The sequence below is a fragment of the Anas platyrhynchos genome, chromosome 1 (genome assembly GCF_047663525.1).
Source record: "Anas platyrhynchos isolate ZD024472 breed Pekin duck chromosome 1, IASCAAS_PekinDuck_T2T, whole genome shotgun sequence".
NCBI classification, from domain to species: Eukaryota; Metazoa; Chordata; class Aves; order Anseriformes; family Anatidae; genus Anas; species Anas platyrhynchos.
In genome coordinates, this window is record NC_092587.1 from 42956764 (window position 1) to 42980229 (window position 23466).

At 50.7% G+C, this 23466-nt stretch overlaps 1 protein-coding gene and 1 long non-coding RNA gene across 4 annotated transcripts in view; one reads left to right on the forward strand and one right to left on the reverse strand.

The window, feature by feature from the left end:
• Positions 1 to 15546, reverse strand: part of TCF20 (transcription factor 20) — a 112235-nt gene extending 96689 nt beyond the window's left edge. The window contains exons 1-2 of one of the 3 annotated variants that reach the window (XM_038181696.2): positions 15323 to 15546; positions 4864 to 4974 (exon numbers count right to left, since the gene is read on the reverse strand). The gene's annotated coding sequence lies outside the window, so the exon portion shown is untranslated. The remainder of the gene's footprint in view (positions 1 to 4863; positions 4975 to 15322) is intronic. The other 2 variants (XM_038181714.2, XM_038181716.2) reach the window with 2 other exon arrangements.
• LOC140002115 (uncharacterized) lies at positions 13481 to 19136 on the forward strand. The gene is made up of 3 exons (XR_011808104.1): positions 13481 to 14960; positions 16468 to 16691; positions 17272 to 19136. It is a non-coding gene; the product is annotated as an uncharacterized lncRNA (long non-coding RNA).
• Positions 19137 to 23466: the final 4330 nt, after the last annotated feature.

Consider the following 23466-nt stretch of genomic DNA (forward strand, 5'->3'; position numbering starts at 1 on the left):
CTGTGTGCCAAAGAGGGGGGAGAAAAAGTATGTAAAAAATAAATAAATCTAGTGCAAGCAGACTATTACTACAGAGCATGGTTGTGGCACTGCGGGCCCTCCCCAGGAAGCCCATGCATCCTCTCCCAGCCAGCCACCACAAGCTGATGGTTCCACCCCTGGCACAGAGAGCACGGCAGACTCTTCTCCTGCTCGTGCCAAAGCCGAGGAGCTTCACCACCAAGCCTCACGGCTGGCACCCCTACAGCCTCGCTGTGGAGCGGCTTGGCTGGGTGACGCTCTGACCCACTTCAACACAGGCAGCACAAACACCGTGGTGTAAAAGAGACGCAGAGCCCTGCTTTAACATAATGGCAGGGATACGCTGGAGTCTCAGCCGGGCTCTGGAGTTTGACAGCAATGCAATTAGGTCAGGGGAGAGCTGTGTTGTAACAGATTCCTTGGACTTGGCTCCATCCAAGGTAGACACGCACATGAATGCTGCATCAGCTTGTACTCGCTGCCCTGCCAGCAGCCTGCATTCCTGAAATCCTGCTCCAGGAGGCTAGCATGCCTCGCGTCGTGACCCAGGCCCTTGATGTGGGTTCCCAGCTCCATGCTTCTGTGACTGTCTGTGGAAGCAGTGCTCGGGACGGCAGGGATGCAGCCAGGGACCGCTGCCTGCCGCCAACACAGGCAGCAACGCCTGCGGGAGGAGAAGGAGGCAGCGGGCAGACACCACCAGATGCCCCACTCAGGAGCAACACCCACTTAAATCCCCTCCGTGTCCCTAAAGCATCCTCCCACCCACTCCAGGCTCTGCCAGCGCTGCCTCCTGCAAGGCTGCCCCACAAACTGCATCACATTAGCCTGGGCCACGTCACGCAGTGGACGGGACGGGTCTTTTGACCCTACATCAGGTCACCGAGGTGTTTTATGCTACCGTCCTACCAACATATTTTTTTTTTAAATAGGGGAAAGATCAGCTTGGGTTTTAAAATGTACAGTTTCACAAGAATCCATACTATGCCCACATTTAAACCTAGCAGAACACTATCTCTTTTGTTTTCCTTTTTTTTTTTTTTTTTTAAATTTGGGGAGGGGCAGGGAAGGAGGTGTTAAGAACATCGCAAAGTTCAAAATTAATGTCTCAACTTGTAACACACTTCCCCCTCTCCCACAACACTGGTTGCAGGAGCTACCCACGGGCTCACACTACTCATGAAGCTCCATATGGTTCTGCTTCCCTTCATTTTGCCTCAGCCTGACACACTCTGGCACTGCTCAGGTTTTCCTGGTCCTTGGGAAACCGGAGAGATTCCAACAACTCCAGCTTCTCCTTCCTTTGTTTTGACAACGCTTCCACTGTGCCATCTATGAAAAACCTATTGTTACGGCGAAGCACAGAGGTAAATTTGCTTGAACACCACCAGCACTGTGGAATTTTTCACACTGTGTTTAGTATTGCTAACAATTACTTACATTGCATTAGCGTTAAAGGACCTCAGCAATATCAGGATCCCTTCCACTCAGCACAATGTACGCATCCAGCAACAACTGCCTGCGCCTGACTAGCAGGATATAGCAAAGATATTTTATTTGAGACAGAACGGCTTCAAAATGGAGTGCCATTTTAAAGCACCCCTAAGTTGACAACAGTTTGTACAATTATCACAAACCACTCAAAGAAAGGCTCCAGCATACCCAGGGAGTACCATGTACTCACCATAACTCAGCAAGTGCTTTTTGCAGCTCCCTTCTACACTCAGTCATGAAGGATATAGATCATTACAGCCTCCAGCTATAGAGCTTTAGCTCATGGAGTAGCAGCTCACACTTTCAGCTCTGGAGATCCCCAGTTCAATCTGCTGCATGTCAGCCAAGAGGGCAGCTGTCATATAATTACAGCCACAACTTTGCATGTGAAAAAAGTAGGGAGAGCGAACAGAGATCTTATTATAGAATTCTGGTTGCAACCTGCTGAACAGCTCCCTATTTAAAGTAACTTCTCGTAAAGAGGAGGGAGAAAAAAGGAAGAAAAAGAGAAAAAAAAAAAACACTCTTCCATTCAGCTTCCCCATTTTCTGTATTTTGCAGAAGAAATCATTGCTTCTTTGCAAAAAGTCCTTTGTTACAAATGCACAGGTATATTAGATGAAGTACACAAGTGCAGAACCAGGAGTGAGGCTCTACCCCCTTATCAACTGGAAAAAAGAAAAAAAAATCTCATTGCTGAAACCATCTGAAGTCCAAGACAACATCTTAGTTTCTTTCTGAGCTATCACCATTCACCGGCAGCCAAGCCAATTGGATTTGCAATTTAAGTATTCTAATTTAGGTTCAAGAAATCTTAACTTAGTTACGTCTTGTTTTCTTCAAACTGTACATACAAGCTCTCAGGAAGACTTAATACAGAGAATCTGGGAGGAGGGTATTTTTGAACTACAAAGGTACAAACTACGGCAAAAAATTCAAATCTCAAATGAAAAGGTATTTTAATGAGCCCAACACAAAACAATTAGACCAAGTTTCTTCTTATCCATTAATCTTTCTGCAGATCCTTCTGCACACACACAGCAATTTTTGAGCCAAACTTTTCTCCAAGCCAAGATGTTCAAAAACGGAATTTTAAACAATGCAATCCAGTTAAAAAAAAAAAACAAAAACTAAAAACATTCATTTTTCCCCAACAATTATTCTAGAAATCTGTGTGTCTCCAGCCAAACTGTTTCAGGTTTAAGATACAGCTCAAATTCTTTGCAGAATATTCTCTCTGCTAGAAAGTCCAGTCTATCCGTCAGTCCATCCACAGCACAGAAACCAAGTCACCAATTCCCTACAGTGAATCAACAATCTTGGACCACCGTCAGATCAGTGCTGATTCTCCCACTTCTTGCAAACTACTCACCTGCTTGCTACCTCTCCAAGGAAACTGCTCTGACCCACACTGCCCAGCACCTGCAGGAATACTTGCTGGAACACCAATCAACCAGTTCACGCACACTACACCTTCAAAACCCCCCAAAAAGCAGAGCAGCCCTTCCAACGGGATGTGAAGAAGTACCCAGCAGACCATCGAGCTGAAATGCGTTCAGGCAACAGCTAACACAAAGCAAAAGCCTGCAACACTGAACTCCAGAATGCAGCACAAGCACAGACGTGCTAGCAGTTTGTATGTGAACCGACCGAATCCTCCGGTGACATCCTCTCATCAGCCTCATTTCTGAAGACCTGTTTGCATTGTGCTCAGAGTCCTCTGCTCCTCGCCTCAAGCAAGACCCGCTCAGGAAACACACAAGGCCTCTGACCATCTCCCTCCCTTTAAAAAAAGAGCGAGGGGGAGAATCAAGGACATAAAGCCCAGTTTTGAAGGAAGCTATGTGCGTGCAGCATAGAAACATTTGGGATTGATTGCACACACATGCACAGCAAAACCCTGGCTGGATTCATCACCCAGGAGGGACCCATAAAGGCGTCACCTCTCCCTCACCGTCTGCAAGCAGGCAAAGCTCACCAGCATCTGAACCACCCTTGCTGCAGAGTCCAATGTAAGCAGTACAACTGGACGCAGAGATCACTGAAACGAGACACCGCCAGGCTATTTTCTGGTATTATTTCTGTAAATTTAGCACTGCTAAAAGGTTCCAGATAGACGCTCTCTGGAGACTGAAAGCCTTTGCCTACCCTGAGAAGATATGCAGAGAGAATTGCAGCAAAGCAGAGACACGCTTTTCTCATCTCCCCCAGCCTGCCGAGGCTGAAATGACTGACAACAGTCCAAAATGAGGGACACACATAAATTATTAATATTGCACTCGTAGTCTCACTGTTGCCGTGACAGTCTAAAGACTTAAGAGAGGCAGGCCCTGCAGGGAAATATTACATTACTTCAAAATCATTCATTCAGGAAGCTTACATACCGAGGAGGAGAGAATCATTCTGCAGCGAGCTCTATCGAAACCCTGTTCTAAGACCCTTCCTTTCTGAGGCAAAAGGAATTTCAACGAGAATGGGAAAGCAACACGGAACACCAGGAACTCTGCATTTCAAGCGAGTGCCACGGGAGCAACGTTATTTCCGGACACAAACCCTAACACGCTTCTCCTTCCTGACCAGGGCAGCCCACCCTGCTTCTGAGAGCTGGAGGAGTGTTTTGTCTCTGCAGCCACTCTGCTGAGACAGCCGAGCGCCGTGCCAGTCGGGGATAATGGGCACTGCACGCTACCACGTGGAAGAGAGCCAAAAAGCCACTTTGGTTTGCTGCTCGGGCTGGAGGGACCCCATGCTGTAAGCGCGCGAGGCTCCGGCTTCCCGTTCTCCCAGACCTTTTATCTCCTTCCAGGTTTCATGCTGTACCTGCTGCCACAGCAGCCAACAACCTGTAAAGCAGCGTATAAAAAGATGCGGCTTCCTACAGATGGCTTTCTCCTTCCTCTCCCCTGTTGCAAGGGGAACAGCTTATGGAGGGGTATTGGTCTATTTTACATTGATTTCTAGAACTGGGACAAATGAACTGAACTTTGACTTTTTTTTTTTCCAAAAAGTTAAATTATTTTTATCTCTTAGTAACCAGAATAGATTTGCTTTTCATTTAAAGCACAAAAATTCCCTCCAACAATATTGGAAATTTTTTCTTTGCCAAAACCCCACGAAGATTCAAGCTTACTGATCGCATTTTGAAAATTAGATGCACGACATTACTCCATACCAAGGCAGAAGAGAAAGCAGCAATTTTTCCAACAATAAAGTAATCCATTTTAAAAGCTAGCATTTTCTAGTAAAAATTCCTGCATTAAAAAAAAAAAGAAAAAAAGAAAAAAAGAAAAAAAAAAGGTTTTCAGTAACTCTAAACAATGATGGGGGGAAAGAAGAAACGGATCCTACCCCCAGCTGGATGGCATTCCTCTCTTCGGGCGCAATGTGGTAGCATCTGACTGACGCATCCGATCCATTCCAAAACTCCAGGCGATGTTTTAATCATCAATGGGCAGAATCCTATTAATTTTCAGGGGAAAAAAAAAGAAAAACAGAGTAGAATATGGAGACAGGACACAGAGCACCTGGCATTTGTCTAGCAGATCCAGCTGATGTAGCTAGGCCTGTAATTACCAACAGATTAAAGAATTAGTTGGTGGCAGAAATTGGCATCTACCAGTGTAAGCCCCTTCCTCCCCTCCGCCCTCTTTCCGCCACCTCAGCCCAACCCGGGCTCCCACCACGTCTTGAAACATCAGTCCCGTACCAAGGGAAACAAAATAGGAAGAGGGGAAGGGGTGGGAAGAGACAAAGCATGGCAAATAGGGATGGCACAGGAGCCCATTGGCATGCAAGCAAGAGTGTGTGCTGGCCCCTGCGGTGGCAGAAAAGGGGAGATGAGGCAGGAGGGGGCAGGAGAGAAGATGTGAGAGGCGAAGGTTCGAGTGGTCCCTGAGCTCGGGGGCAAGGAACGGCAGCAGGCAGCGCAGAGCGAGCCCCAGCACGCATGAGGAGCTCAGCCCTCAGGAGCAGCGGCATGCCAGGCAATCCTCCTGCCAGGTGCCTGCTGCCATTGGCACTTCCATCAGCAGCGGGCTTGCTAAGGGAAAGGCAGCGGGAGCCCGCCACGTTAAACAAGGCTTCCCAGCCTGCCCGTGAATTCGTTTTGCTACCAGCCAAACCTAGACCCAGCAACATCAACCACTCCTGCTCTGAAACAAGCCCCCACTAACAGCCTTGCACCAGCTCCACCTCAGTGCTGATAAGCACCGCAAGCCCTCAGGACCAGCCAAGGTACGAGGCGGCACCACCCCAGGAGGGATTTTCCTGTTCCAACACTGCAGGACAGCCTGCCGGCCCCACCAGGGCTGTACGGCTGCAGCTCACATGTCCATTAGGATCTGTGGAGCACGAGGCACCATGCCCAGCCCCACTGCCTCTGTGAGCAGCCCTGCCGGCCTGCCAGCAGGCCCTGAACCCTGGGACTTCAGCGGGGAGAGCACGAGCCTCTGCCTCACGCACTAAATAATTAAACTCTGTGGGAGCAGCAGCAGGCTCGTAAAACTCATACACAGACCGAGACAGCCATTAATGGGGGTCAAAGATGAGCGCTCTCTCTCTGTCTCTCCTTTTTTTTTTTTTTTTTTTTTTTTTTAAAAGTGTGCTTTGATGCGTGGGGAGAGCGGTGAGAGGAGATGTTCATTACCCTCTCCAGTACCTGACACGTTTTTCCTGACTGCCGACACCTCCTCCTCCTGGCACCCTGTGCTGTGGGCAGTCACCCCCCAGACAGCCGGGGACCACCAGAAGCTGTGTGCTGAGGTGACACCGCTAGGGCAGCAAGGGACCAGTCCATGCCGTCAACGAGGCCTGGCCTTCACGAGGATGCCTCTGGCTGGATTTATAGGGTGCCAAAGGTGGCACCTCCCTCCCGTGTATTTGGGCATGGAGGAGGCCGGTCGCACCGCTGGGACCTCAGCCTGGGCTCAGCGCTAGGAGCTGCCCCGGGGAGGTCACCGGGAAGGACATGGAAGTCCCAACGTGGGCAGGAAAGGCAGTTTGAGAGAAGGTCGCAGGACCACGGCACGCCCTGCCCCGCCGGGCCCTAAAACACAAACAGACACACGTGAGCGCCCCACACGCGCTGCTCTGTTCAGACATTTCACAGCGAGCTCTGCTCTGCCCACGTCTTTTACATTTTGCTTCGGCCCCCTGACTGCAGCCCCCACCAGCTCTCCCCCGAGGAGGAGCAGCCTGGGGCTGGAAGCAGCTCACCCACCCGCAGGGCACTGTGCGCCCGGAGGAGCTCCAGAGGGAATCCCCTTCACAAGGCCAGCGAGGCGATAGCACCAGAAGGGCTTTGTGAGGGAACAGGATGATGGGGAAGAACGGGAAGAGCCCAGAGCCCAAGGAAAAGCTCATGTCGAGGCAAAAACACCCGCCTGCGGGGCAAGGCTACACCCACTCCCCAGCCTCGCGGGCTGCTGAGGCAGCCGCTGACTCAAAGCAGGGCGCAGGTGTGCCGTGGCCTGGCTCCTTCTGGAGAGAAACCTCTGGGATCGCTGCTAGCGCGCCGAGAAAGCAGCTGGTGTAGCAGCTCTTAGCGGGCACGAAGGCCTGCAGCAGAGCAGAGCCAGCTTTTATTTATTATTTATAAGTAGCACTGAGAGACACCTCGGCTTTAAGGTCGTAGCACCTTCCCCCAGCAAACCCTAACACTCGCGCTTTCAGAGCGCTCACAGACCACAGAAGCCCTCACACCTCCCAGCAGCAGCTGTGACTCCCATTATTCCTGGAAATATGAGGGGAAATGGCTCAGGCTTTCCAGCCTCAGCTCCCCTTTCCTTCTGCCCTCTGCTACAAGAGCCACAGCCGGCACCCAGGGCGCTCAACAGGACACTTTGCAGGGGGCTGAGCTCAAAATGGCAGTCAGCAACGAGCAGGGCGGTGAGAGTCCAAGAGAAACTGCAAGGTAAAAACAAGCGCCTTGTATTACACGAAATGACTCCATCGCGTGGTTAGATCCATCACCCCATACGCTGGGTCACGGCGGTGCTGCACGAGCACGCTGCTATTATCTGTTTGCAATCACATCTCACTCGGTCTTTCAGCTTAATGCACGAAAAGCAGGGCTAATCAGATTCACTCCTTCTCTCTGCTTAATGTCTTCAGGTCCCAAGCAGGCTCTGCACTGCTTCAAGTGATGCTCAACTAACACTAGCCAGGAGCGTGCAGTGCAAAAGAAGATGGAACTACCTATTAATTTTAGCCCTTCTTTCCACCTATTATGGCTGAAATTCCTTCTACACTTGAAGCTTCGCAAACAAGAGTCAGGAAATTCCCATTTCCCTCTCTACACCACACCCGGCTCATGCATGAGCTCCCTCCTCCAAGCTGCTCCTCCAGTGGTATCTGGGCAATTAATTATAGCACAGACCTAGCGGGCTTTCCTCTCACCCTCAGGGACAGCTTTTTTTAGGCACTTCCTGGCTGGGAACCACCACAGAAGGATGTCTTCTGCTGGCACCGTAACACCATTTCCAGAGTGAGGACACGGTGGCTTCGAACATGGCTGCTCCTCTCCTGCATTTTGCCACCATGTGCAAGGCAACTGGAGCATTGCTGGAGTCAGCTGCGGTGCCTTCACCTGCACCAGAGCAACCACTGCAACCACAAAGGCCCGAAACTGGACAGATATGATGAAAACTCAGCAGAAAGATGCAGGAGCAGGCTGGCGTGCAGAAATACCCGTGATCACAAGCCAGGCTGAGCAGCACCAGAGAGTCACCCATGACAAGTACAATGGAAAGATTTGCCAGAACAGCAACAAAAATCAGCAAGTATTTACAAGAGATGAGAAAGAGATGTAGGTGGAAGGCAAAAGTGCCAGGATACATATCTCTATCCAGAAGGTATAAAAAAAAAAATAACAGACTGCAGAGATGAAGGCGCAAGCAGCCTCCACACCTGCACACAGCCCCCACCTGATACCCACTGCATCAGCCAGATCAATGGCAGCTCCTAAGACCCCGACTATCCAGCTCCTTCACCAGCATCTTCCCCAAGTCTGCACACAAGGGGGTGGAAGAAAAACATACCTCGCAATGAGGTTACTTACAGCGTTTTCTCTGCTGCCCCACTCTTCTAAATGTGGGGTGGGGTTTTTTTGTTTGTTCTTAATAGTGCAGCTGGCTTATAAGCGTGTCAGATTTATAAAAACATATCCTTGAAAACAAAGGCACTCTGTGCTCAGCATATCCAGTGGCACCATTATTTGATATCAATACACTGCTTCTTTCCTTTATTCATTCCATCCCTGGAACAAACCCACTGTAACAGCCACCCAGTGTATAATCTTCCCATGTAAAGCAACGCAACCCCACAATAATCCTTCTCTTCCCATAATGTCTTCAAATTCCAATGAGAAGAATTTAGGCTTAAAAAAAAAAAAAAAACTGCAGCAGGAAACAAGACTCTAACAACTCTCAAGTTGGAGTGAATTCCCCCATCCCTCCCTATTTCTGTCTGGAAATGGCTGCACAAACATCTCCAACGTGTGCAACACACCAATTGCAACCTGTCCCTCCCTCAGTCGGTCCATGCACACATGGGCACCCTGCACCCTGCTGCTTTTGGTAAACAACTCTTTAGTGGCATCATCTTCACCTCCAAGCTTTATAAAATTCAGTAGACGGACACGTATCTGCTCCTTTAGTCGTAAAGCAATCACCAAAGGCCACGAAACGCCTCCATCTCACCTCCCCAACGCGCACCCTGACCCGTGCTGTGCCCCTGCTAAGTACACACATGGGCCACATGTGCCTCTTCCCTGCCATCAGTGAGGGATGAGGCAGAAACACCAAAAACAAAAGCAAAGCTCAGGCAGAAATACTGTTCGCATCATTCAGTGGAAGCAAAGTTCTCCTTGGCCCCTTCCCAAGGAGCTTTGCCTACTGCCCTACACATACACGTGCAGCCCAGCTGCATCCCCTGCTGCTACCAAAGCCCCGCGCTGAAGGAACCCCGCCGAGGTCACCCAAGCAGGCTGATGTCTGAGCTTCTGCTCACCCCTGGTTTCATCCCTAGAGCACGACGACACTGTTCTGAGCTGCCTCAGCAGCATCCCACAAGGCTTTCCCAGTACCTGCTGGCGCCTGAAAATTATTAGAACGGTTGCCTCTGGGGCAACCACAGTTGATGTCTGAAAGATGGAGGGTGTTTTTCTGGCAGCGCGGTACCCATCTGCGGACCTGGCTCACCACAGATGTGCAGAAAGCTCTCCAGACATCCCCCTGCCCTTGCCATTCATCCCAGACCTCAAGGACTGCCTGGTCCCACCAGCTCTGCCTGAGCAGCACCATCGCCACACACGGCGATGCTCTTCCACAGCCCACAGCTGCCCTCTCCTAGGGGAGGGCTACAGCTACTGTTCTCTAAGCCCTTTCATATCCTTAGGCTCTGTCTGTTAGCAAATACCCTAACAGCAGCGGGCTCTACTCCTGGGGAGGTGGTGAAACTCAACCTTTTCCTGTTCCCTTTGGAAAGCACAGCTTGGAAATGGGATCAGCATCTGGAAGCACACACGAGTTGATCCCAGAGAAAGAATGAGAGGAGCGAGGGGAAGGGAGGGAGCAGAAGGAAGATTGAGGGCGAGGTTTCACGTTACAGCTGAACCAGGCTAACAGTTCACCGCTGCCAAAAGAGGGGGGCCCCACTTCCACCTTTCTTTCATTCCCTACCTTTCACTTCTGGCAACACAAATCTCGCCCCTCCCTCACAGCAGCTCTGGTACTAGCCTGAACCTGGTGAGCAGGTTCAGCTCTTCTTTTTTTTTTCCTAAATATTTTCAGCCAAGTCAGGTTTCTGAAAGCTGCACAAACTGAACCCGTGCAGCACCAGAGCAGCACAAGGCAAGGCACGACCACCCCTCCTGGACAGAGCCAGCAGCCAGACTGGTTCAGCCACAGCAACAAAACCCACCCTGCCCTGCACGAAGCTGTGGTGCCACCAGGCAAGGACACCGGCCAGCACAACAGAAGCGGTCGAGTCACAAAGCCTGCAACAGATACGTTTGCTAATAACCCTAAAACATGAAGTTTTACCTGTTAGTAGGATCTACCTAGCAGTAGCGTTCCTGAACTGGATGGTGAAGGCAGCCATGAAGGTAAAAGACTGACATTAAAACTGAGCAGACCCAAACCAGATAAAAATATGGGTGGTACTGCAGGATCGCCAATAATAATTCTGCCTCTTTTTAAATTGGGCTCCTAATATCAAACAAGATGGCTGCCTTCATCACTATGCTCAGAAATGTCTGTTTCCATTACAAATTTAACAATTAGTTTCAGGGTGCTTGTGCTAAAGCATTTTTCTTTCCTTCTACATCAGATCAACAAAATAATGCAGTTCTCTTCGATTTAAAAAAAAATAAAATCAAGCTCATATTACTTCAGTCTTTCTTCCCTTCCACCTCCTCAGCTCAATTACTAAAAGCAATTTACAGACAATAAATGCAACTTCACAGCTGCTTGTATGAAGCATTCCCTTTATTTTATAGATGAGGAGGATACAGTCTACATAGAAATTAATATCAGCGAGGTCTGCTTCAAAGCTGGGTAAGGAAGAGGAGCAGACAAACCCTTAAAGAACACAGATCATGCCTGCACGCCAGTAAAACCAGCAATGAAGGGTTAGGAATATCACCAGTGGGATGTCAATTCCTTAACCTGTCTGCTGAGGTGCAGCAACAAATAAAAGCCTGCTTTGGGGTGCTGCCTTTTGGTTTGATTCAGTTTTTATTAGGTTCATGCACAATGACCAGGAGCAGAGGATTTGCAGCTAGAAACTCCGTGTGTATTGCTTTGCCAGCGGAAATACGCCAGCCAGGAGAGAGCCCAGCGCTTCGTCATGGCCTCACGGGCTTCCGCAGGACCTGGGCCTGCTGCTAAAATCGCCACCCGCGACTTGGAAAAAGCACTGGGAGTAGCACCGCCAAAGAGAGGGAAAAAAAAATAAAAAGCAGAGGCACTCTTGCGAGGCTAACTGCTCCTTCAGGTGTAATAACCACACACGGCCAGCTCGCCTCCCTCCACGGCTCCACGCACAGGCCAGCGGCGGCCTCAGTCACCTGCGCAGGCCTCAGGGGTCTCAGCGCTGTGACAGAGCGGGGCACCAGTGCCAGAGGCAAAAGCAGTGTTAATTTTGGCACTCCTTAATCACGTTTGCTAGCAAACCTAACACCGCCGAGTCAGTAAATCCACCCTCCTCCCTCCACCCCAGCGGTCCTGTCTTGACACCTTCCCCTCTTCAGCCAACAGCTACGAGTTTCCGTATCCCTGACTGACACGGGCTGGTTTTTGTACAACCACAGCCCTTGGAAAACTGATTTAGGATTAAATTCGTTTCTAGCCTGCATACGAATACCAAGCGTGCTTAAACCAATGGGGCACTGGGGGCTTCTCTACTTGACTAGCTTAAAACCAGAAGCCGTATCGTGCACGCATCAAAGAACAGATAGGTGTCAAGACGGCCCAAAAACCAACTGAAATAAAGCCGACACAAGAGATTTGGAAGTGTAAGATCTCTCACGCAGGGAGAGCTGGTAAATGTCAACCCATTTCTATCACGGCTGCCATTTCCTGCATTTTCACTGCAGCAAGTACAGAAGTTGGTGCCTATTCCACCTGGTCCCACAACGCCATTGCAGCCCAGCATTGGAAAAAAAAAAAAAAAAAACGTGGAAAGCAGCTGCGAAGATGCAGCTGCTGCAGGAGGCACCTGCCCCAGCAGGGACTCCACACGCAGACCTCACAACCCGTGTGCCCCTTCCAGACACGGCCTGGGGTGCCCACACTACCACAGCAAGCCCCAAGACCTCCCAGCAGCTGCAGGACTGGAGAGGTGGCCTGCTGGAGTACAAACCTCCATGACCAGACCCCCACGTCCAGACCTCCACAACCGGACCTCCACCACCACCACCATCCCATCCCCTCAACCTCCAGCCAGGCCCCAGCACCCTTCCTTCTCCCAAACTCTTCCAAAGGGGATGGACCGGAGGAGATAGGATGGGCTCAGGCTGAGAATTTCATTTCTGAGCCCGGGAGATCTGCGGCGGAGACTGAGCCGCTGATATTTTTCTAATATAAGGAACATATAAGATGCCTAGAATTTGATAGCTGCTTTTTAATTAAATTGAAATAAGTAAATCACAGCCCGTTGCCATGGAGAATGAACAGACACAGCCTCTTGACTCCAGGGCAGGATCAAGCAGGAGAGGCAGACAAGGCTGTGAAATTAAAAACACCTATTTTAAAGCAAATGGTCTTGATAATTAGCAAAAAATGTGGCATAGGGAAATAATATAACCATATGGCAGGAAGTGGTTTTCAAGGTGAACTACAAAGCTGTTTTAAATAAATGAATAAACTGCTGGAGCTGCTGGGTCACTCGCAGAACCATACACGCAGGATTAGACGTCATTTAAAAAAATATACAAAAAAAAAAGTAATTAGCTCTTCTTTTCACTTTCCTGCCTATAGTCTACAACTGTGTTTGTTCTTATTTTTAAGGACTTGTTTCAAGCGATTAACGTTTGCACCTATTTGCAGCTACCAGCGAGCCGTCAAACTCGCGCATTTTCAAAAGCCTTGCAGCTCACCCTGAAGCGAGAACCAAGTTTGTAGGATATAAAACCTTTTATCTCTTCCTCGGTGTCATTACACAATCCCAGCCAGGTCATCCGACACTAATAACCGCTCCCGAAGCCGCGCGTCTCCGCTATGACTTCCGCGACAGAGAACGAACCCGGGGGGGCCACGCACGCCACACACCGGACCCCGCGATGCCCCGCTGCAGAAGTGGAGCTCGGAGGGACGGGAAGGCTGAGCACAGCATCCCCCCTGCTCCTGCCCACTGCCAGCTCACCCTTCAAGGGCTTGAAGAGAGGGCTGGAGAGTTTGCGCCGCTCCTTTACCACCTCTGCAGGCAGGCTGTCTCCTGGCCGTCGTCCCTGCCCTTTCAAGCCCCTTCTGGCCTGCCCAGATATGAAAGGCGCACAGCCAGAGGCTCCCTCATTACCTTTCTGAGCCCAGACAGAGCAAACCTGAGCAAGGCTGTCTTGCAGTTTCCAGCGAGCATATGGCCAGAGTGCATCAAATTCACAATAGCTTAAAAATACTTGAAATAAATTCTACCCGATGACTCAGTTTCAAAAATGTACTGTGCTTTTTTTTTTTTTTTTTTTTTTAAAGGGAAGGGACAGACAAACTAATCTTCACTTCAAACCTCTCGCCCCGTCTAGGGGAAAAACCAACCTTTCCTCCTTATTTTGTAAGGACACAAGCTGGCAGCCACAGCCATTAGTCTTCCACGGCAGCTAATGACCCACACGAAGCACACTGTCAGGATCCCAGTCCAGGCCCTTGTGGCACAGCTGCTTACATTAAAAACAGTCATATTTTCAGTGCTAATCAGCAGAAGCTGAGCTGGCTATTGACAGATTCTCCCCTGGCCCATCCCTCCCCCCCGACCAAGAAACAGCCTGCAGAGGGAAGGGAGCCAGGATAAGTACTGTAGATAAAGAAGGGCTGGGGTAAAAAACAAGCCTTCACAACCAGTATTCCCTGCTCACCGTTTTGCCCCAAGTTTGGAGCATTTACTGCTCTAACTGAAGTCACGCTGGGTAAGATTTGTAGCTTCCATTACAAATAAACGCGAGGCCCAAGCCTGCACGAAGAAGTGCATAACCCTGCACATCGGGGCCACCCTGCAGAGTGCTGCTGAGGACCCCAGAGCCACCCCAAGCAAGTCCCAGAGCATGGGCAGCACGAAGGGGCCAGCTCTTGGTCCTTGAGCGCTGGACAACCTGGCCCTGAACAGGGCAGCATCAGCAGGGCTTGGTCCTGCCCTCGGAGGCACTGGGCACGCAGGGGACAGCGGTGGCTTGCTCCTCCTCGCCCCTTAGCTTCGCTTGTTTTGAATTCTGATTTAAAGAGCGTTAGTTAGCACCAGCACGGCCAGCCCAGCGCCTTCCCCTGGAAGGGAGCCGCGGTTTCTCCCCGGTCCCCACAAGCCAAGATAAGCACTGGAAGGAAGCCACCACCGTCCCAGGGGCACTCCCAGCTGGATGGAGCCGGGGCACGCGGCCGCCCCGCGCACGAGGAAGATGCTGGCCGAGCTCAGGCGTGGATTATTTCAGTATCACGGCAGCGAGGGTCACGGGCCGAGGAGGAAATGGAAAAAGGAGAACGACAACAACACCACCAACACCAACAAGCAGCCGGCCTCCGACGCCAGCTCCGGCCACGCCACCGTCTCCGCTCCCAGCGGGGTCTCCAGCCCCGAGCCTTTGTCGCCGGAGGACGGCGTCACCCGCGTGTCACCCACGGGCACCGTCCACAACTTCCAGTCACGGTCCCGGCGGGCACGTACATCCCAGGGAAAAGGCAGCCGGTGCCGGGACGGTGCCTTAGCAGGACGTGGGACCACCCTAACGCTCATCCCAAAAGGTCAGGGTGGGCTGGGGGGCATGCGGGGAGGGGGCAGCGAGGCATGGGGCTGCACGGCGCTCCCCATAAAGCATCCACGGGTGGGGAAGGAAGCAAGCGGCGGAGCAAGGGGGCTGGGACACCCACGGAGCCCGTGACCGAGGCACCCCACAGCGCGCGTGGGGCCCCCATAGATACAGGGGATATGGGGGGGGGGGGGGGGGATGGTTTCGCGGCTGCCGTCCCCAAACCCACAACAAACCCAGGGAGGGGGGGGGTGGAAGGGAAGGGAATAAAAAGTCCCCTCCCGCGGGGAGAAGGGGGGGACCCGCCCCCGGCCCCAGCCCCGTCCCCGCCGCCCCCGGCCCCGTCCCCCCGCTCACCTGGCGGGGCCGCCCCTCACCGTGCCATGGCGGCACGGCCCGGCCCGGCCCGGCCCGCGGGGCTCCCGGCTGCCGGCTCCCGGCTCTTTGTTGCGCGGCGGGGAGCGGGGCACGGATCCTCTCACGTCATGTGACCCGCCGGGGGTGTCGGCTTTTTTTTTTTTTTTTTTCCCTTTTTTTTTTTTTTTTTTTTTAGCTTTATTTATTTATTATTTATTTCTCCCCGCCCGCCCTTCGAGGTGGCTGCCGGCGGTGGAGGAGGAGCGGCGGGCGGGGAGGGTCCCGCGGCGGGGCCGCGGAGCGGAGCGGGGCTCGGGGGCGGGCTCCGGCGGCGGGGCAGGGCCGGGCCCGGCCCCGTGCCTCAGGGCCTGGCGCCGCTCCCCCCGGCGGGGCCGGGTGTCAGAGCCCCGCGGGAGTTGCTGGCCCTTGTGCCGGCTCCTTTTTGTGTGTGTGATTTTGGGGAGGGGGGGGGGTTGAGGGGAGGGGGGACAGCTCAGAAAAATGGGAACCCCTCATCGAGTGCAGCCACAAACACAACGAGCAGCTTCCCCTCAGCTCGATCTGGCTGCTGTTACACCAAGGCCAGCTTTCTAGGCACCACAACACGGCACCCCACGAGCCAGAGCCTCCGCCAGAGCTCTCAGGCCCTAAAACCACCCCAGTAAAGCTGAGGGGCTCGGCGGCCCCCCAAAGCACACCAAGGAGCCGTGAGGCTCATCCAGCCCTGCCAAGACTCCTCCACCTGCTCCGAGGGGAGCGCTGGTGGCTGCTCTGCCAGCAAGGTCACGCTTTGGCACAACGCCTACCTGCCTACTGCGATAAAGGCACAACAGCAGCCAGAGCACTTTTAGAAAGTCATTTTTTTTCGGGGAATCAAATTTTATGTGGTGTTTGTCCAATGCGACCAGTGTTAAAAAGGTCTGGCAAAGTCTCTGACCACATCAGCTCGCTGCCAATTTGCTTTTCTGCTCTTAATTTTAGAGTCTACTGTAACATTCCCCCCTCCCGCGACCACATTTCCCTGATAGCGATAGTATTACATGTTAAAATCCACACATAAATTAATCTTTTAAATGGCGATCTCCATTTGAAAGATTTTTTCCCCACTGCCTCTCCTCCTAACCTTCAGCCTCTCCCTTTCCCAGCTCATTACAGGAAGCAAATCTGCAGATGAAAACATGAAATAGAACCAGATCCCGCCAGAGCATCAAACATGAAATACGCCAGCGCCGCTCCACAGACGGCATAATCAATGCCCTCCTTCCCACAGCAAAACCACCGAAATTCTTTGTTCCTGCGCATAGCCGTCCCAAATCTCTACAGTTCATCACTTCCTCCAGCAGATGAGATACCCCCCCCCAGAAACCATGTGAGTGAAAACGAATAATTGCCAGCTTAGAATGAGTGCGCACAGGCAGCCAATAAAGGACAGAAACACAAGCTCATCATTAGCAGAATGTTGTGTCGGAAATTAACAACCCTCGCCCCTCAATCCTTATCCCAAAGGAGACCTGCAAAATACTCCCAGAAGATAAATCTCATAATTTAAACTTGTCAGCCCCTGGATACTAAAACTCATGGGTTTAACAGAGGTGTTGCTTTCCTAGCCCACTGCAGCCTCCCTGCTGACCTCTCCCATTGTCACCCGCACAAACAACCCTTTCTTCGCTAGTGGTCCAGCAGGGAACTAGCAGCTTGTCAGTCACTGCTGCTCACACCCTTTTGCACTCCATAGGTGCTCCTTTTTTTTTCTCAAGTGGTCAAATTGATTAATATAATTAGATTAAACTAAGAGCAATTGCATCTAGCCTGTAGTTAGCTTGAATTTTGCTGCTTTCTGTCAGATCTGATAAAGAGACCCTGAGCCCAAAAGCTTGTTTGCTTTTTCCAGTTATATCAGTTGATCTAATAAAAGATATTACCTTTCTCCACAAACCTTGCTTCCCTAGGATCTTCAGACCGTCACAGCTACAACAACAACACTTTTACTGTCTTGCCTGCTCTGATTCTTCCAGATTCTCTTATCTGTAAAATACAATAAGATGAAACATATTCTGTATCGATTCTTATGCTGTTTTCACAACCATAATATTCAAGTACCTTCTAGGACTACATTAACTAATCAACTGTCACGTGTGGGGTTTGTTTTTCTTTGTCTCGTTCTCTCTCCCCAGGAAGAAAATGATGCACAGAGCAGTGTTTTGGTTTTGTGACTTCCTTTTCTTTCCCTGCTCTATTCTTGTTGCTCTGCATTTGTACCAGAGAAAATGAGGCTGATGGCAATTTCTGTGATAGACCTTATTTCCCAGGGAAGTTAATTTCAGAGTGTTGAGCCACCCGTAGAAAGATGTCTCCTGCACAAAGGAACATTATAATATGTCATTCCCAACCAGAGAAAAGCTAATCTGTATTCTTGACACTTGGGACAGAAACTTCCTAAGAAAAAAAAAAAAAACAGCTTTTCCCCTTCTCCAGAAAAAGAGTTTCAACCCGTGATCCTCAGTACGCGAGGTTCCGACAGGTTGCTGCGAATTATTAACACACAGGCCAGCACTCTGCACAGCTATGAACAGGAATATCTGGAAACCACAAAGGGTAACATACCCTTTAATCGCACTGAAACACGCTGCCATAGGACTGCTGGGAGGGAGACGGTGGAAATAAATTATTTCATGCTAAAACAGAGAGAGCGTTTACTCCTGTGTAAGGAGTCACGCTGCCGCTCCTCAACAAGGAACCCTAAGCAATCCCACGTGTCTGAAAGGCAGTAGGTACAACATTCGAGCTACTGAAAGGTAGGAACTGAGGTGAAGGGAGGAATCATCTGTGCTCAAGCACTGAAAGCAGAAATACCAGAAGACCTCAGGGAAACGGTAGACAGCAGATTTAATATGTTTTTGCAATGTGATACGGCAGCAAAAATCATGCAGTTAATTTAATTTGGGGTTGTAAAGGCAGAGACCTCTTCTCAGAGATATAGGCAATAGTCCCATTTTTTAATATAGTGGCGAGACCGCAGTTTGAAGACATGTTTAGTTCTGGACAGCTCAGTGCTAGCTAGATGTCAACAACTTGGAGGGAAATAAAAAAAAAAAAAGAGGAACATAAAATGATAAAAAAGCTGGAAGGGATTACAGTGTGTGTAGGTTGGCCAAATAACAACTGTGAAGAGCATCACGGGATTTGTGTGCGAGAACTTCAAGGGTGCAGAAGCACCAGGGAGCGAGGAAGGCTGCTTATATCAATGTAAATGAAACGAAGCAAAGGAATCATTAATCTGCAAGGCAGCCTCTCAGAGGAGCTCCCATCACCTGAGTCACAGAAGACAATCAAGGAACAGAGACTGCAGGGAGGGATTAGATGAGGACGGTATGCCCCTGGGATGTCCCATCTCTGCCCGTCTAGATGCTCGCTGACTGGGACATCTGCAGAGCAATAGGTCCCAGCCCTGAGCATTGTGGAAACTTTCCCTTTCTACTCCATTGCTGGAGATACTTGAAGACCAAAATAACCACGCTAAATTCCAGCAGGTGACCACGGAAGGAGTGCTGTATTCACAGGGGTCCAGGGGATGTTTGTTCCTTTGGACTTTTTCCCTTTTAGCACTGGGATTTTCTGTAGATGTCACTGGCTCATCATCTGTTAAGGACAGCAGTGCCACCACTCCTGTGTTTTAATATTGTCATCATGACCTTCTCTTGGGTTACACAGGCCTTTGAGTTGTTGTCCTGGGCAGTGCTCACCTCTTCCAAAAAGTCTGTGTCACCCAGAGACAGCAGTTAATTGAAGTGAGAAAATAAAAATAAAAATCAGAGGCTTTATTACTCCTTAATTAGAGTAATGAGATCAAAGCAAGTCCTTTTTCTAACACAGTAGGAAAGCCAACTTGGCCTTGCACCCATGCCACCTTTATATCACGTTGTGGCATCGCAGGAACCCGACGGCACAGTCCGTCGCTCCCAAGCAGGGCTGACACGCCGCAATGCCATCCATCCCGAATGTACCACGCACACGTTGCTGAAAAAAAAAAAAAAAGAAAAAGAAAAGCCCAGACAATTTTATAAATGTTCCGTAATGGGTTTGAATGTTTTCCCTTGCTGGGCCTGTATTTTTTAACAACACCCTTAGGGAGGTATGTGCAGCGGTAATTATCAGTCCAGCCGTACACAAAGCACACAATGGTATAGCCTTCCGTAACTGTTGACATTAAACAGCTTTTCTATACATAGAAATGTCACAATCCCCGTGAAGGAAACCTCTCTACTTATTACTGAAATGAATAACATGGCCTAGCACACACAAGCATACAGCAAATACAAGCTCGCTAATATTTGGGCTTGAGATAGCCTCGTAATGAGTTGCTGAAGCATACGCCGAAATGAATTCATCACCCCCCCAGTGTATCGCGGACCTCTGACTGTTTCACTTGCACTCTGCCTAATGGCCCGTCTTCCTCTGGACAACATATGCTACAAGCCTCTCTGTAATTTCATGCACTTACTTGCGGGGTTGGCTTTTGTGTTTTTGCTTTTAATCAAAAGAGGGAAGTGTTTTCTTCTTTAAACGTAGCTTTTGTCGAGTGTTAGGACTGGCAGTGTCAGCTCTGGAAATTCGAGATTAATCAAGCAATTAAGAATTGATACCCAGTGACTTATCAGGAGAGTTGCTGCATTCATTTTAGCTCGGCGTGAACCCAAAATAGCTAACCTGGTTTTTATGGACAGCGAGATTATTTTAAATCTTCTGGGGAGGAGGAGAAGAGTTACAGCTCCTTTATTAAACCGATTTCTTCAAAACCCACACCTGCGTTCTGCGCATTACTCAGCAGAGCTGGTGAGCACAGAGAGCCATTCCCCAGAGCTGCCGTACTCCAGACTCACACCCTGCCTTGACCTGAATGAGCCTGAAAGCGCGCAGAAATCCCAAGGGAGCTGAAGCCGAGCTGAACTTTTACTTTCTCTTCCCCACGTGCGAGCGCAGCGCAGCCCCGTGTGAATAAACAACCCAACCGGGCAGGAATTGCATCACATCGAGCCTGCGGTTTCCTTTGGAGTGTTGAAAAGAATGGCAAGCATTCCCATTCATCACCTAAGGACCGGGGCTGCTTCTCCTCGCGCCTCCTGCTCCGGGAGCTCGGCGTTGGGGCGGTGAGGACAGCCCTGCCATCCCTTCGCCCAGGCGCAGAGCACCTCTGCGAGCAGCTGCAGCCATTTCTCTTCCTTCCCTAAGCCCTCTCGACAAGCTCGGGAGCTTCTTCAGCAGTCAACAAGACTTTATGGGGTGGACGTGCAGTAATTCATCACATTCCCTCCATAAACATTTATTTGGGGAATTACAGCATAAGTAATTGGGCTTTCCGTGGTGGTTTGGCTGTTACGAGCTCCCCTTACTGCCAAATGGTGGGTGGCTCCCCAAAGAGAGCAGCACCTCGTCCTGCCGCGTGGAGACCTCGGCCAGGCAGGGGGGGGGCTGATCAATACCTGCGTGAGAAACCACAAGGGAAGAGCAAAGTGCTGCAGAAACTGGTGGTAGAGGCTCAGAAGGAAACTTTTTATTTTTATTCTTTCCCCTATTTTGTAAAATTAAAGGGAGCTCAGCAGCTCCTGTTTACCCAGCTACTGGCTCCCACCTGGACGACCTGATGTAAGAATGTAGGAAGCTGAACCTTGCTCCCAGCTTTACCTCTGACCCTCTGCAATTTCGGAGAAGTCATTTAACCTCCTGAGTCTCCATTTCTTCGTGCATGAAGCTGAAATACCCTATGGAGCCTTGCAAGGACTCTTGAAATCATTGGTTTTAATGGCACATGTCAGTGTAAAGCGCTGCTGGCAGCGGTACAGGGCTAATCCCCTCACGGCTGCAGTGCAGGTATTTGGGGTACAATTATTACCCCTGGAAGCGCCTAAAATTGTAGGCTGACTGGTCTTCCAGATGGGACAGAACAGAGGCCCACACTGGTTACCAAGAGTCACGGTGTTGTGGAGGAGCCCGTATGTTGGCTTTCCCCGTTCACCCCGTTCCCATTGGGGTCAGTACGTTCTGGTTGCTTACAGCCCATCTGCCTGGCCCTACCAAATCTTCGTGTGGCCGAGCTACAAAACATGAGCCATGTACTTCAGAAGGAAAAGTGGAGCTCCAGGAGAGGTTTGTGGGCTGGTGGAGACAAAGCCTCCCCGCAGGCATGGGGCAGAGCAGGTGTGGGGTTACCTGTAGCAGCCATGCAGCCTGACCAGGCTCAGGAGCCTTCAGCATTTTCCTGACAAAGCAGAGAGAACCAGCATAAGTTGTGATGGATTTATTTTCATTATTTTATTTTTATTTTTTTCTTTTTCCCATGGACACGCCTTACATTTTCCCAAACCCAGGATCAGATGTCCCTCCCAAAATGGTGAAAAAAGTGGTGGCAACTCGAAGCGGCCCCAACACCTGGCCAACGTTGTGTTTGGACACGTGGATACCCGGTGAAGTCGTTCCTCCAGACTTCATGGATTCAGAGGAGGGGAAGGTCCTGTCCCCATGTCCCCACGGGTGCTGGTGGCACCTGGGCCGTGGCGCAGAGCTGTGGGGTCTCGGGCACCCGCTGCATAGGCAGGAGGCAGTCGTGGCGGGGGCTGTCCTGCGTGGCTGGAGGTGCCCGCCCTGGGGGGCTGTGGTCTGGGGGCTGCCAGGGGGACGTGGGCAGGCAGGGGACAGCAGAGGGAGCAGAGAGGACCTAGGGCACCATCTGGTGGCTTCACTCACCGCCTTCCCTAAATCCCCGATGCGCAGGGTCACGGTGTTGCGTGGCCAAGGGCTGAAGGCACACCAGGTCCTCCCAGGAGACCGCCCAGCAGGACAGAGGGACCCCTACCCTTGGCCCAGACTCGCACACCCTTTGGGCACTGCTGGGTGGGACTGCGGCCCAAACTAGAGCAGTAATAACCTTTTTTTTTTGGGTGCTGTTCAGTGAAGTGCCTCCTTTTGTAAGGCTCAGCCCTAGCTAGGTCTTGAGACGCTATTGCCATAGAGATGATTAATGACAGTGATACCCACGAGGAGGGAAAAGAAGACAATTAGGAGACAGGAGCAAGGAAGGAGAACACAGAGGACTACAGCGTGGTCATGCATTTCATTGTAGCTACCCACCACAATGAGCTCTTTCTTGTCTACAGATAAAAGGCAAAATATAGGCGATGTACTTCACGCTGCAGAGCAGAACCCATGCAAGTTCATCCTCTACAGAAGAGGATGAAACCACTGACACACTCACACGCGCTCGGTTTTTCGCCTCCTCAAAGGCAAAAAGGCAAAGGCTGGAAAGCGGTGTGAAGGGATTGTTTTAGGGATGGGATGAGCTCAGTGCCACCAACGCCAGCTAAGGCGACAGGGTGAGACATGGCATCCAGCCCTCAGGACTGCGGGATTGCTCCGGGTGGGGAGGGCAAGGACCTGGCACAGCACCTCCTGTAGCGCAAGGCAGACGGTGCATTCCCACCTCGCACCCCCGTTTATTTTGATAACGTGTCTCCGCTTGCCTGAAATCCTGTCAATACAAGGGAGAATTTCTCCTAGCGTTCCCGGCGCCGGGGAATCACAGATGACAGCACCGTAACCCGACGGCGCGCTCTGCGCCATGCCGGGGGAAGCGAGCAGAGCTTCAGCCCCCAGGGACGCAGTTTTAAAGAGGAATCCATTCTCAACATTCAATTTCAGGCAAAATGTTGGGAATAAACACAACTCAGCCCTCAGCTCTGTCCTGTGTGGAGCTGGGGGAGCTGATCGTTAATTTTTCTTCCTTTTATTTATTATATATATTGCTCCACACTTAAAAATGAGCTCCTTTCCTCTTCCTAGTAACATTCATTTTCCGCATCTCTTCTCAGGGACCACAGAGCCAGGTGAGACAAAAAGAGCATATGCCCGTTTTCTATTTTATTTCTCCTGAACAAATCTCAGCTATAAATAGCTATACCAATGTTATATAAATTATATTTACTACTTTCTCCTACTGGTGCCTGAAGGCATTTCCTCATACCTCCTTGGAAAACTCTTATCGCCTTGAAAAACACCCCTTCTCTCACAATCTTCTCCTTTACACCTTTCTCTCTCACAAACTCAGATGCCACTGCTGCTGCCCACGGTGCACGATGCCAAAGAAGCGGCTC